This window comes from Plectropomus leopardus, chromosome 4 (assembly GCF_008729295.1).
Source record: "Plectropomus leopardus isolate mb chromosome 4, YSFRI_Pleo_2.0, whole genome shotgun sequence".
In the NCBI taxonomy this organism is placed as follows: Eukaryota; Metazoa; Chordata; class Actinopteri; order Perciformes; family Serranidae; genus Plectropomus; species Plectropomus leopardus.
The window spans coordinates 33989407-34003516 of NC_056466.1; the positions used below are offsets into that span (position 1 = coordinate 33989407).

General features: G+C 41.6%; 1 protein-coding gene across 1 annotated transcript in view; it reads right to left on the minus strand.

The window, feature by feature from the left end:
• zcchc7 (zinc finger, CCHC domain containing 7) overlaps positions 1 to 14110 on the minus strand; it is a 65283-nt gene that overhangs the window by 43919 nt on the left and 7254 nt on the right. The gene's annotated exons all lie outside the window — the stretch shown is intronic.

Consider the following 14110-nt stretch of genomic DNA (forward strand, 5'->3'; position numbering starts at 1 on the left):
AGAATAATGATACAATGTGAGTAAGGAGAAACCTGTGGCTTTGCACTAACTCTTTGTTTTGGACAACTGAATAACTTCTGACTTAAGCATCTGTGCTTCTCCCTCTTCTCATTGTCACAGATAGAGGACTATCCCTCTGACTCTGTGAATGCCATCGGAGAGTGAAGGAGGGGAAAAAAAGGCCCTAAATGAACAGAGGGGGGTCTGGAGGAGGACGACGAGCAGAGGAGGTGGAGGAGGAGGGTTAAAGGAAGGAGGAGGGGGGATGGACAGATGGCAGAGGTTATGCCTGGCTGAAAGGGGCAAGATGGGAGGAGGCTGCTCTGGGTGTACTGTGTGCTTGTGTGTGTGTGTAATAAGAAGGAAAGACCACGCTTTACCCCCACTTCTCCACATGTACAGCTCATCCTTTAGATCCACCTCCCCTCTAGGTCCTCTTTTTCTTTGATTTCTTTCCCTCAATTTCCCAGGATTCCTTTACAGATGTCAAGATGCATCAAATCCATTTAAATAAATATCGGACAGACGTTTCCTTTAATATCAAATCCAGTCTTGGCTTATTTCCACATTGGCTACAGATTGCATTCAGTGATGAACTAAATAATTAGGTCTTCCTGCATCTGATTGACAGATAAAACCTGGTTAAGGTAAACTACAGATAGAGCCCAACAACAACATGCTGTCAAAATCTCTAAATGTGTGTGTGCGTCCAAAATACAGCGCAGGGGAGGAGTGGCAGAATGGCAGGGGAGAGCAGAGAGAGATAGGGGTCTTATTTACTGTCGTTTAATTTGCTCCCTTCTGCTCTGTCCATCCCTTGGTTTTTCTGACAGGTAATAAAAAGCAGGAGCGTTCCTGACAAGCCCATTTGAATTTGGATTGAATAATATAACTGTAGGGTTTCCCACATAACGCTCTGTCCAAGCGTGCAACGGCAGACGCTGGCAGCCCCTCTGCCTGCCAGTGTGTGTGTGTGTGTGTGTGTCTATGCTGCTTATCACTGCACACATGCACAGACAAACACACAGGTCCTTACGTCATGGTAGTTAATGCAACAGCAATAATGAATTCCTGCAGCCATGCCACTCCCATATGCCAATCTCTGCATCTTTGCCCGACCTCTTTTTCCCTTCTTCCTCACCCCCCTTGTCTTTATTCCCCTCTTCCTGCTACTGCCCAAGATCCCTTCATCCTACCTCCTCCTCTTGTCTTACCTCATCCACCACTCACCCACCCACCCTCCCTCCTCCTGCTCTCGCTAGCTGCTGAAATCCCATTCCCCGTGGGGCAGGCTAAATTGAATTGGCGTGTTTATATGAACAACAGGGCCGTTGCTTTAATATACCTTAGAGTTTATGCCTAATGCCTCCCTGCTAATACCGCTGGAGCTTGCCGCCCTCGCTCAACACACGTCGCTTTTATGGAACTCATAAAAGAGACAGAATGGCGAGGGAGGCGGATGGAGAGATACTCTCTAGGAGTGTGTTTGTAAGCAAGAGGAAGAGGTGAGACGCCTGTTAAATACATCTTAACAAGTTATCCATTTTATCATCCTACAGTATCCCCTCGCTGGAAGCGCACACACACACACACACACACACACACACACACACACTTCCATGCCTCCAGTGTGAATGAAAAGAAAAGAGGAGAGACAGAAAGGGAGGAAGATTTTTTTAGATTAGTGAGTAATGCTGAATAAATATCCGGAGATTTGGTTGAGGGAGTCGGTCATGCTCGTCGACTTGCAAACATCCTCCATTTTCTCTCCATCTCACACCCCCCCCCGCCTTTCTTCCCTTTCTTTCTTTCTTTCTTTCTTTCTCTACCCCTGTCCCCCTTTCTCTTCTGGCCCTGTGTCAGCCTACAAAAGGCCCACAGTACAAAGGAGAGAACCAGGCTTGAGACACTCAACCCAATTACTATTGATCAGTCTGCACTCAGAGGAGAGAGATGCGCTCACCTGCGCGCACACACACAAGACATATGAGCGCATGCATGAAAATCTGTCTGGATACAGAGAGTCCTGTAAGGTCAGGGACGGGTATTTGTTCGCAGCTGATTTGTAACACTGACCGCTCAGGACTCTAAAAAAAGGGAAAATCATGTAACGCTTTTATAGGCTGCGTTACTTTTACCATTTCCACATTATAACCTAAACACTGTGAGCTGTTACAGCACAAGTGTCTGTCTTCTAGTTTGATTCACATTATTTGTGTTGTACAAAAAAAAAGCCTGGTAGCTACATACCCAAAGAGAGAGACACTTATATCTATTTAGGTTAGTTCTAATCAAAGTAGATCTCAGTTAGGCACAAGAATTTAGACAAATAGATGGAAAAAGGCTGAAAAAACATGAGTTCAAAACCACAGAAGAAGAAAATCCAGGTGGTATATCAGTGGTAAGTTGGGCAACACTAAAAAAACAACTTTCCTGCAGGCTACGAGAACATCAAACCATAACACAGAACAGTTAATTGAAACCACTCAGTATCAATCCATTCTAACATGCTTGAAATATTACTGTCCAATTTTAAATCCCAAACTTCTTTAAACTATGAGACCGAGATTGTTTTTCTCATGTACATGAAATAACCTTTTCAGTTTTTTGCCATATTTGGGATATTTCATATACTTGTTAAGTAGGTTTGGATTCTTGTTTTTAAAAACATATATATTAGAACTAATTCATCATAAAAGCCCTAATTGCTGAAGGCTAAAAAGACAGAAATTTCAACATACAACTAGATTAAAAAAACATTCTTAATTCAGAGCGATGTTTAAATCTGCTAAAAGGAGGGGAAAACGAACCACAATCAAATTATCTAGAATCCAGCTTTGATAATATTTTTTATTTGACTTTGCTGACAATATGTTTTAATACTCACAGAAATTCAGAAAAAAAGCCTATGAGAATCATTTGGAATCAACATCTTTAAATTAAAAATAATGCTTCTTACACTAAGTATCTGATTTTTACAATTACTCTTCAAACTTTATCAAAATCTAAATTCATTTCTGGTAAGACTGCATATAAATCTAGTTCAAACTAATGCGAAAGTTGTTTGAAAAACAAACATGGGATTACAGTGTATATGAGAAATCCAGGGGCTTTAAGAGACCATGATCCGTTTTTAAAGACTGCACAAAACCCAAATGCTTTCCCATTCGAGGCTCCCTGACCAAACCTTTTCAAAGTTTGCAAAGCCCTGCTCGTAGGTGTCTGCACACACACACACACACACACACACACACACACACACACACACACACACACACACTCCCAGACAGACGAAACAAGTCTCACATTAAGGCTGTGATGAACTCTGCTTGTTGTCTGGAAGCCTGCGCCGAAATATCAATGACTAAACTCCCCAACGAGCTGGTAACTATCTCCTTCGCTCTGATTTTATCCTCAATAATTAATTTTCTCTCCCAACACCGACTTCGGCTTTATCGGGCGCTCGCCGCCAGAATCTCAGCATTCCATTTAACCATAATCCCCCGGATAAAGGGGCGGCCAAGGTGTGCTAATGCACACGCATGCGTGCCCTCGGCAGCACGTGCATGAGCAAAGACTTAAAGTTCATTCACAGACACATAATGTCATATACCAGATGTGCAGGGACAATCAGTCATAGTGATGCTGGGCCAGTTTACCAACAAAGGAAATTCACCCCACTGATAATCACCATTTATCACTTTTAGAGGCCATTCTGAAAGCCTGAATATGCAGAATGATGATACAGTGTTCACTGTCAGCTGTGTGACCTCTCAAACAGATTTCAGATACAAGCTGGATTAGCTCAGGAAAGCCTATAGCGTGAATCCTGACCCTACGAGCCCAGCATAGCAACAGCCACGTAACCAGGGCTTGGTCTTGTTGTATGGAAGGATGGTTGGGAATGGGAGTGGAGGAATAAAGAAATGGGATGGATGGAGGGAGGGGTAGAGCTGGAGGGGAAGAAAGGTGGAGTGGCGGGTATGGATGTGGGCAGATGTCGAAATTTCCGTCCCCGCCCTTCGCCTGTGCTCGCTTCAGAAATATCCAAAAGATCATGCCGATAAATGAACTTCTGTTGATGACCTCACTGATCACATTGCTGTATCTTTCTCTAATATATCCAATTGTTTCACACTCATGCTATGTCTTTGCATGAGTGTGTAAGGGATGGGAGTGCCTTTTGGTCTTTAGTCTTTAGTGACAGTTTTAAAAAAGCTGTAGCCAAAGAAGCTTTTTTTTAAGCATTTTCAGTCAAATTGCAAGCAATGGACCCACTGAAAATATCCTTAAAGTAGAAAATCAATGAGTAAATGGCCTAAATCCTGTTTGATTCATCTAGCAAGAGACACAAGCACCACTTAAGTGCAGGTAGCAGCTATTTACCAGTTTTAAGGTATACTGTGGTAAGAAAATTGACAGTTACCATACCGTATACTAATGCTTATCTAACTATAATGAACAAAAAAAATGCAACTGGACAGAGAATCTCTTTTTTTCATGTACTTCAATTAAGAATGATCTTTAGTTTTAATTACAGTAAGGAAGCATTTGTTCAACTGAAGAAAATGTGTATTTTCATCCCATGAAGGATTATTGTCACTGATATTAATGAAAATTGTGCACTCGAGGCAAAAATCATGAAACTGTGATATTTTCTGAGATGGTTAATGTAACGTCACAATCTTATACTGTTGGAACCCTAGCACCACAATGCATTTTTGTTGAAGACAATGGCGTGGATGTTTAGAATATTTGTATTTGTCCCCCCAATAAAAACCAAAAAAGTAGCAGAGGCAGGGGCGTAGCACCCTATTCTGAGCCCTTGGTATACACTATTTCAATGCCCCCCCTGGCCTTCCTCTCTGGCTACTGTTTGATTTTTTTTTTTTTAACAAAGTCAATTTGCTTACTTTCCCATTCTTTTCTTTTTCGGAGCCCCATTTTCTTTTTCTCGGGGAAAGACGTGGTTGGAGGTTGCAGCAGCATAAGCAGACATTCACTGGGCTCTAGCTGAGTTAAGAGACAAAGCCTCGTGCAGAGGCAGACCAAAAATTTTGCACCTTTAAGATCTGAGAGGGACCCCAGAAAGCCTCCACAATTTCTTCTTCTTTTTTTTTTTTTTAACAAAGCTCAGTCTTTCAGCTGATTTATTCAGTCAATCCCTCCCATTGGGGCCCTTAGTAAACAAAATTAAAAACATTTACACCACAAATTGATACAGAAAAAGGCAGAAATTGGTGCATAAAAAAGTCACCAAAATGTGGTGTTAAGTGTTGAATGTTTAAAATTTTCTGTCAGAGGGCCGCCAAACCCTCTATTTCACGTGTCCCCACGAGTGTTCAAACGAAAGGTAAATCTTTGGTTGAAGATATTTTCTTCCATCCGTCAGAGAATAATTACTTGCATTTCATCTGTTAAGAGTTGGCATTTGCCTCCCAGGACGACTGCTTGAGTCTTTAGCGTGTTCCGGCAAACACCTAAATCCTGGTGTTTAAGGGCCTATTAACTGGATCGCTCTCGGATCCTAATGGGACTCCTAATTAGTGCTTTATTGAAGGCAGGTGTGATGGAAAGGTCAAGCACTTAAGCTTGTACGTGCTGTAAACACATAAAGAGAACGAGCATCAATATAGCAATGAAACACCACAAAGCAAGTGAGTGAAGTCAGAAGAAAATAAAAATGAAACAAAGAAATCAGCAAAGAGGGATAGATGGGGGGAAAGTGTTTGAGAAAGAGAAAACAAGGAGGACGAGGGACGGGTTTAGATTGACTGAAATATGGTGAGTGCCAGCTCGGCCAGACCAGGCCCAGCTGGTCTCTGTCTGACGAGTGCCTTAATTAAGAGACATGGGGAGAAGCCTTGGAATGGCCACATACACACTGCCAGGAGCCTCTGGAGAGGAAACTGCTAAACAGGCACACTTGTGTGTCTGTGTGGTACACTGCCAAGAATCTCTCTCTCTCTCTCTCTCTCTCTCTCACACACACACACACACACACACACACACACACACACACACACACACACACACACACACACACAGTTATCCTCTGGGACCTTGTGAAAAACATTGCCCAGCTATTATTAGGCAACCCTTTGCATACCGAAGCAAGCACACTAACCCTAAATGCAAGTGTATTTGGGGCTCTCCCTCTTATCCTGTTGACTGTTAAACTGAACTTCTGATTCCAAAACAGCTTTGTCGTGCTGATGCCCACAGAATAAGAGCAGAGTGTAAAAAAAAAAGTGTGGTGGGTGGGTGGTGTTTGGGGGTGGGGGTGGGGGTACGTAGCGAGGGGAGAGCGGGTGATTTTGTGGATCCATGACTGCCTTTGCTCCCCACCCTCGCCCCTCTTCCTCATCCCAAAAACGTATTAATATTAATACATATCCCTCCAAACCCTTCCCCTCCTCCATCCCCAAAAAAATATCACCACCCTAGGCTACCAGTTAATAAAGCCCTCTCGACGACCCCTCCCAGTCCAAAAAGCCACAGAAAGACAATAAGGGGAAAGTTCTCCGGCCAAATAAAAGAACAGAAATTAATACAGTCTCGCGGGACCTCCCTCTGTCCCACTGTCACCCCCCCACAATAATTTGATTTCCTATTAAGTGATTGCTTAATTATAATGATTATTATTGGTAATTGTAATTGACATTTTTTTCCCTCTGCTACTCTCTGTCCCTCCCGTCCCTCTCTTCAGGTCTTGAAAAGGACAGGACGGGCAGCGGAAATGCACGAGGGAGTGAAAAAGACGAGAAAAAGGTGGCGTACATCGGGCCAAGCGGAATGACAATATGACATTTAAAATACTGTTATAGTCTGGCCGCCACAACACACAATGCAGGATTAAGGTGTTGAGGCTTAGAAGTTTTATTTAATCATACATGAGTGTGTTTCAGTGTGTGAATTCGTCTAGATGTCTTATCCTGTAGCTGCAGGGCACAATGTCTGCGGCAGGTCTCCTTAGAAAAGAGATTCTCCCTCTCAAAGGGATATCCTGGTTAAATAAAGGTTAAAGAAGAAGACAGGGATTCCCTACGCTATCCCCCCCTCCACACGCACACATTAAACTACAGTAGGGACCCTCTGGTCTCCAGTTTATTACCCCTACCTCCAGGCTACAGTTACTGAAAAATGCTATGTTTTTGCTATGAAAGAGAAAAAAAAATACATCACATTCATTCTGACACCTTCTGCAGTGAATATGACGTTTCAAAATCGCAAAAAAATCAAAAACCACAGTTGAGCAGCTCCACATAAAAAAAAACGTACAGTGTTGAAAACTATTTCATTTTATGTCACATTCTTTCTCTATTCGGAACTAAAGACGGTGAAACTTGGTTCCAGTGAGGCCAGGGCACGGTTATTGGGCTCACCTCAGGCGTGGTGAGGCTGACACCGGCTCTCTCTCTCTCTCTCTCTCTCTCTCTCTCTCTCTCTCTCTCTCTCTCTCACACACACACACACACACACACACACACACACACACTTTTGTCTTTAGATGCACACGCCTTCACACTCCAACACACACAACATTGAACCTTGCATCACACCTTCACTTTCACTCTTCAATGTTCTCTCATCTCTACAATGCAAAATATAATTATCATTGTCTGTAATAAATAAGAGATATGTATTTATTTTTTCTTAAAAATAAACGCCATTAAAAGAAGGAACATGGTTTTAAGACACCCGGCCTGCAGTGTGTGTGTGTATGTGTGCGTGTGTGTGTGTGTGTGTCTGTAAGTTTAACCGAAATGTTTTCTACAAGATTATATTTAAATGCTGAGAACAAACAGCCGCATTAATACAAATGAGCACCTGCAGCCACAACCGCAGATGTCTGTGGGTGTTTTTTAGTCAAAGTTTCCAAGAAAAAAAAAAAGGAGGAGAAATTTTCATAGATTATTTTGACAAAGACTACTTTCGGACAGGATGGCTTGTCTCTTCCAGATGCAGATAAATGTGGTATAAATAAACACCTCATATCAGCGTGTAAGAAAGACATTCTGCAGAAGTAGCACAGCTGAAATTGAAAAAATGTCTGTAGTAACTAACAGCAGGGATCAGACTCAGATAGCAATTCTGGCATGTAAGTGCTAGTAAAGGTAGAAAAAGGTTTAAATAAACAAAGCATCCAAAAAACACTACTGTCGTTTAATTTGTATTATTAAATAAAATGAACCATTTTGCTACATTACATTGTTCAATTTTAAATTTGTCCAAAACCATAGAGCTAAGTCCACCGTAGACAAATCCTTTTAAGAATCAAATCAAAATCATTGAATTACCATTTAACTACCCAAACGGCCTCAATTCAAAGCTTCAAACGACCCGATTCACATGGTGTCCAACACGTTGCCAATCTGAAACGGCGCTCAAGATAAACAGCTGTTTCATTTATCTTGAAAAACACAGTGCCGAAACCAGATTTGCGGTTTTGGAGCCACGTGAGGTCAAGTGTTATCTGAAGAAGTTCCACTGTAAGAACTACACTCACCCGTGCACCCATACACACGCACACACACTGACAGACAGCGCTGGAGGTCAGTGTGTGCAAAGCAGACAGAGATCCGGCCGTGTTGGAGTCACTCTGAGATCTTAGCCTGGAGACAAACCGGCCCTGACCGACAGCAGCACCGTGGCCGATCCTTTTCAAGGCCTGTCTGATCCACTTTAGCTTACCCGCTCTCATCTCTCTCTCCCTCTGTCTGATGCTGAGTCCTGCTATCCGTCTGTCCACACAGATTTCTTTGGATGTAAGGTCAAGATAGCATTTTTAAAATTTGATCGAAATTTCTGCTGCATCCTTTCTGCCATTCTTCATTCATGTATCAATCATATTACCCATATTTAATAGGAAAACGCTGGGAGACAGCAAACAAGGGATTAAACAATCGACAGAACTGTACCGACAGTGGATCTGTTCAACAATGACACACTAATAAAAAGTTAAATGAGACAGAAAAAAGACTATGCACTGAAACTTCCTTTGCGGTTGTACATTCTTTGAGTTAAATTGTTCTTTCAGTGGGTGAAGGTGAGTTCAAGAGAAGAGTGTGAGATTTGATATATATCTATATATATATGTATTCATGAAAAAAAATACCACAAAGCAGTAGCATCACACTTGCCGGTGATAAGTATGTCCAAAATCGGATGAGCAAAGTCAAGTTATAACGTTAAAGGCGAGACGGAGAATTTATTTTGACAAACAGAAGTAAACCCTCTTGCACTCAAAAGGGCAGGATAACGGACACGACCACTGACTGAAGGGATTTTTCATATCACAAAGAAAATGCCGTTTAATTCACCAGATTACAGTTGTCATTACATTTCAGTGGCCGCCGGCATCAAACAATTGTTAAATCCAAAGCTTTTTTAAAAAAAATTAAAGCATCGGGCTTTCAACTGAATTTCTACGATTTATTTAGCATGCGCTAATATTAGGCCTAGTCTCATCTCATTTGCATATCCTCTGTAAAAACTGGATAATACAAGTCAAACTATGGCACAACGATTTCATGGTGTGTGTGTGTGTGTGTGTGTGTGTGTGTGTGTGTGTGCCTGTTCAAACACACTGTGTGGTAGTGTGGGTGTGGCGTTACACCTCGTGTGGCACTGGGCAGCCAAGATAAGAGCTGATCCTATCCATGCCTCCCTTCTGCAGCGCCCGCCCGCCCACCCACACACCCACAACACACACAAACACACACAGAGCCACCAACACACACACACCTACTGTGGTACCCAGCATGCCATTGTAATCTCATTTTACAATCCCGATACCCGCAGCCGCAAACACACAGAGAAGCCAGCTAAATCCATATTTCGCTCTGTTCGTACAGTACGCTGGCATGTGAGTTAAGATGAGTCGCACTTGAAAATATACAAAGGCCAACTGAGGTCTCAGAGTGAGAGGAGCTGCAGGCCCCAAACATTCACACACATATGAAGGTGAAGAGAGAAACGGCTTTCAACATACACATTAAAGGGTATAAAAACACTTTTTGGAAATTGGAACAGCATGAAAACTACGTAAAGAACACAGCAGTGAGAGAGAGAGAAAAAAGAGGAGGAGAGAGGACAAGAGAGGAGAGGAGAGGAGAGGAAAGGAGAGAAGAGGAAAGGAAAGGAAAGGAAAGGAAAAAGGAAAGGAAAGGAAAGGAAAGGAAAGGAAAAGAGCTTACCTTCCTCCTCAGTGAGATATAGAGAGTTAACCTTTGGACACACAAAACACACTCCTTTCCCTCTAATTCACTAAGACTTTCTGTGAAGCTCACACACACACATGGACACACACTCTGATGTGATCGGCCACCCCGATAGCAAGCCAGAGCTGACTCTCTAAGCCTCAAACAAAGTTTGGTGTGCACTGACCAAGACCGAGGGGACAAAAAAAAGCGAAGGAGAGAACTGGGGGGAGCAACAGAAAAAGAAGAGAGGAGAAAAAAAAAGTGTGACCACTGAGTGAAGTTTAACCACTTACGATTCAAGTTTAGCTTCAGCACACCCCGCCTACACCCCCCGATTCATTCACGGGCATGTACACGCACACCTCTCCGGGTGGGAGAGGCACTGAGCTGGATTTTGGGAAGCCCTGCTTTTTCTCTCTTGTTCCGTCTGGTTGCTGCTTCATGGCTGCCGGACAGGCAGACGGCCCTCGCTCATCCCCCTTTTCTCTCCTATCTTTTCTCTCCTCCTTATCCAGTGTCCCTACAGATCCACCCACCAACAGCTGCCCCCGTACAGCCAGGTGACAGATAGCTACTCGGGCTTCTGTGTGTGCATCAGGGTGTGTGTGTATCCGTGTATTTGATAAAAACCATATGTGATGGAGTGAAAAAGATTAGATTGTAAAAGTATGTGAACAAGTGACACCATGTAGGGGAGAGACAGAATGAGAAAGAGAGAAAGAGGATGAAAGGATTCAATTTCTGTGGGGTGAAAAGGGGGAGACTAAGTGTAGTGAATGTGATTTGATGGTGATGCTGAGATGGGGTTTAGGCGTACAAATACTATTAGTCACTGCTGTGCAAACCTGTTACTTACACGCACACAAGCACGCACACGCACGCACGCACGCACACACACACACGCACACACACACACACACACACCACGCACACACACACACACACACACACACACACACACACACACACACACACACACACAAATGTGAAAAAAGCTATCTGGCTACAGGAGTCTACACATAACATGGCATATAAAAACAGAAATCAATCTTTATTATTTACCCAGCAGCCCTGGGTTATGGATGTAACGGTTATTGTAGTCATAAAAATTCAACCTAAAATTGGCCTTCTCTCTCCATTTCTACGTAAAACAAAAAGGGTATGTGGAACAAATTCCCAGAAGACGAAAATAAGTCGGTGCTCTCTCTCGGCTTGAAGCATAATTTAACCTCCACCAGCAAAGAGAACAAGAGGAGAATTATCCAGCTCCATGTAACACACCTATTGTAAAGTTTGAACTGTATACTCAATTTCATAGTATACTGTTTTTGCAGTACGTGCATATTGAGTTAATACACTTTAATCAGTACAGTAACGATTTCAAACTAAAAGTAAATGATGCAATAGAGAGTTCATTCAGACAAATCAAACTACCATTTTGAAATGCCACTGGGGCTAAACACTTACTTGCATTATTAATAATGTGGCAATTATTTTCTTAATTAATGGATTATTCATTTTCTCTAGAAAATGTTTGAAATTTGTCAAATATGTTCAGTTTTCTTAAGTTCAAGGTGACTTCTTCATAAGGTCTTGTTTTGTTTTATCAACAGTCCAAAACTTTAAGATATCTAGTTTAAAATGATAAATCTGAGCAAATCCTCACATGTAAGGAGCTGGGACCAGAAAAGTTCTTGCATTTCAGCTTGAAAAGTACATCAAAATAATTGTCTTCCACTATCAAAATAGTAAGTAGGGGTGTTGCAACACATCGATCTGGATGAATATATCATTTCAATGATCAACGACACATTATTATTAATGTGGTGAAAACACAGATACTTATCAGGGTTTCACGTCTTTGTGTCTGCCTGGTGTGATCAAAACATCTTCCAACATTTATTGATTTTATAATTTTGGAGCTGGACTGTTCATTAGGAGCACTATTGGAATAAATATACCATTTGTCTATTGATTGCACCACACTCTTGGAGTGCAGCATGTACTCTGGGCACCGACGGGGCAGCAGAACGCCAGGTACGACAGTGAAACTTAACCGTTCATTGCTGGATCTAAAAATTTGCAGCAGCTACTCTCATCCATCAGCTCTGACCAGATCAACAGATCATTTATCCACCCTGCGACTCAAATTATACAGACTGCTGCTTCAGGGAAAAAAACCTCATTATGAATTCTGCCTGTGCTACATTCACAGACCTGCAAAAACTTCCAAATTTAGTGAGGGGGCACATTATGATAAAAAAGGACACACCCATAAAAGAAAAGAAAAAAGGTGTAAGTCTGTTTTAATGTACTGCAGCTCTGACCAGCCCCTTCATTCCCCTTGTGCAAAGCATTGTGGGAAAGCTGTCAAAATCAAACCTGATGTTTTTGTAAATATGCATACTGTTTTGAGTAACCAAGGTTGGCTGGGTTTTCCCAAGGAAAGTGTTTAGCAGAGAGGTTAGCCACCCAAATCTTCATGTACTGTACCTTCTTATCAACTTTATCATCTGAAATAGCACCACTACCTTTTGGGTAAAGAGTTCACAGTTTATTTCACAAGAATGTATTTAATTAAAATACATACATTGGTAGAGCTGGCCTTAGGTGAAAGGCCCACTTCTGCTACACAACAATGAAACCCTAACTGGTGAATTCTTTACTTTTCTTATTGTCAACAGATCACATGAAAAAGACCAAAGCAAACTGTGTTAGTTTGTCTCTCAATCTAACTGTGTCTGTGACTCTCAGCCTTAGCTTTGTTCCTTGTGAAGACAAAAATCTTTTAAAAACTGCTCACTGACTCACTTTTTAAACAGAAGTACATAGTGCACTTGTTGGAAAATATTTTCACCTGTAGATGAATACCCATTTGGTGTATTCGTCAGTATTTACAGCAGCAGAACTGACTGAAAAAAACCTACAGCACTTTGGTTGGGCGGTTAAAAGTTGATACAGCACAGTATTGCCATATTTTTGCATGGCGATATTGTATTGATGCAAGGACACAAAGTATCTTTTGTTTTTATCCAATTATTAATATTAAAAATGAAAATTAAACTTTTGGTAGCCTTCTTGTATAATAAAATACAGTATAATGCAATCAAATCAATTGCATTTTCAGTCAAATAGACACATTTTACTGCAAGTAGTGAGATGAACAGGACTAAAAACTTGACCTTGTTAAATAAAACAGATGTTGACAAAGTTTACCTTTGGTAACATAATCTGCAGTTGAAAAAAGGTAATAAACTGCAATATATATCGCAGTATATGTTATCGCAATACTCACAACAGCATAATCGCAAAAAGTTAAAATTCACAATAATGGTGTATCATGACTTAAGTATCTTGATAATATTGTACACATTAGCCATGTTCATTGTAATGAATGAATATGTCAACTAGTGCAATTACGTGCCTCCTTAAAATGTTTTTAATAGTTTTTGGACAACAATGGATCTCTGCAATATATGTAGAAATATTAGGCAATTCTTGTAAGGATCAAGTGATTGTTGGTTTTGGTCTTTTCATGGGATTCATGAGAAACATATTTTGCCTCCCTATTTTACCTCAGAGTGAACACACACTACAAACTCAACCCCTGCTAAGAATTTCTGTGTAGAATCGAATTATCTTGCAGCTCAAGACTATTGAGGCTCGTCCTTCAAATTTCTTTGCCTTCAATTCCTTTTTTTTTCCTTGGCTAAACCCTCCCCCATTCCTCCCACTTTAAGACCCCTTCCACACCACACCCATGACCCCCCATGTGCAGACATGAGGTCAAGCTCCAAAGATCACAGAGAGAAGCCAGACGCAAGCGAGAGAGAAAGGGAGCGAAAGAGAGACAGAGACCTAAAATCCTCCTTTCCTCCCAAAACTGGGCCAAAACCTCGAGCCTT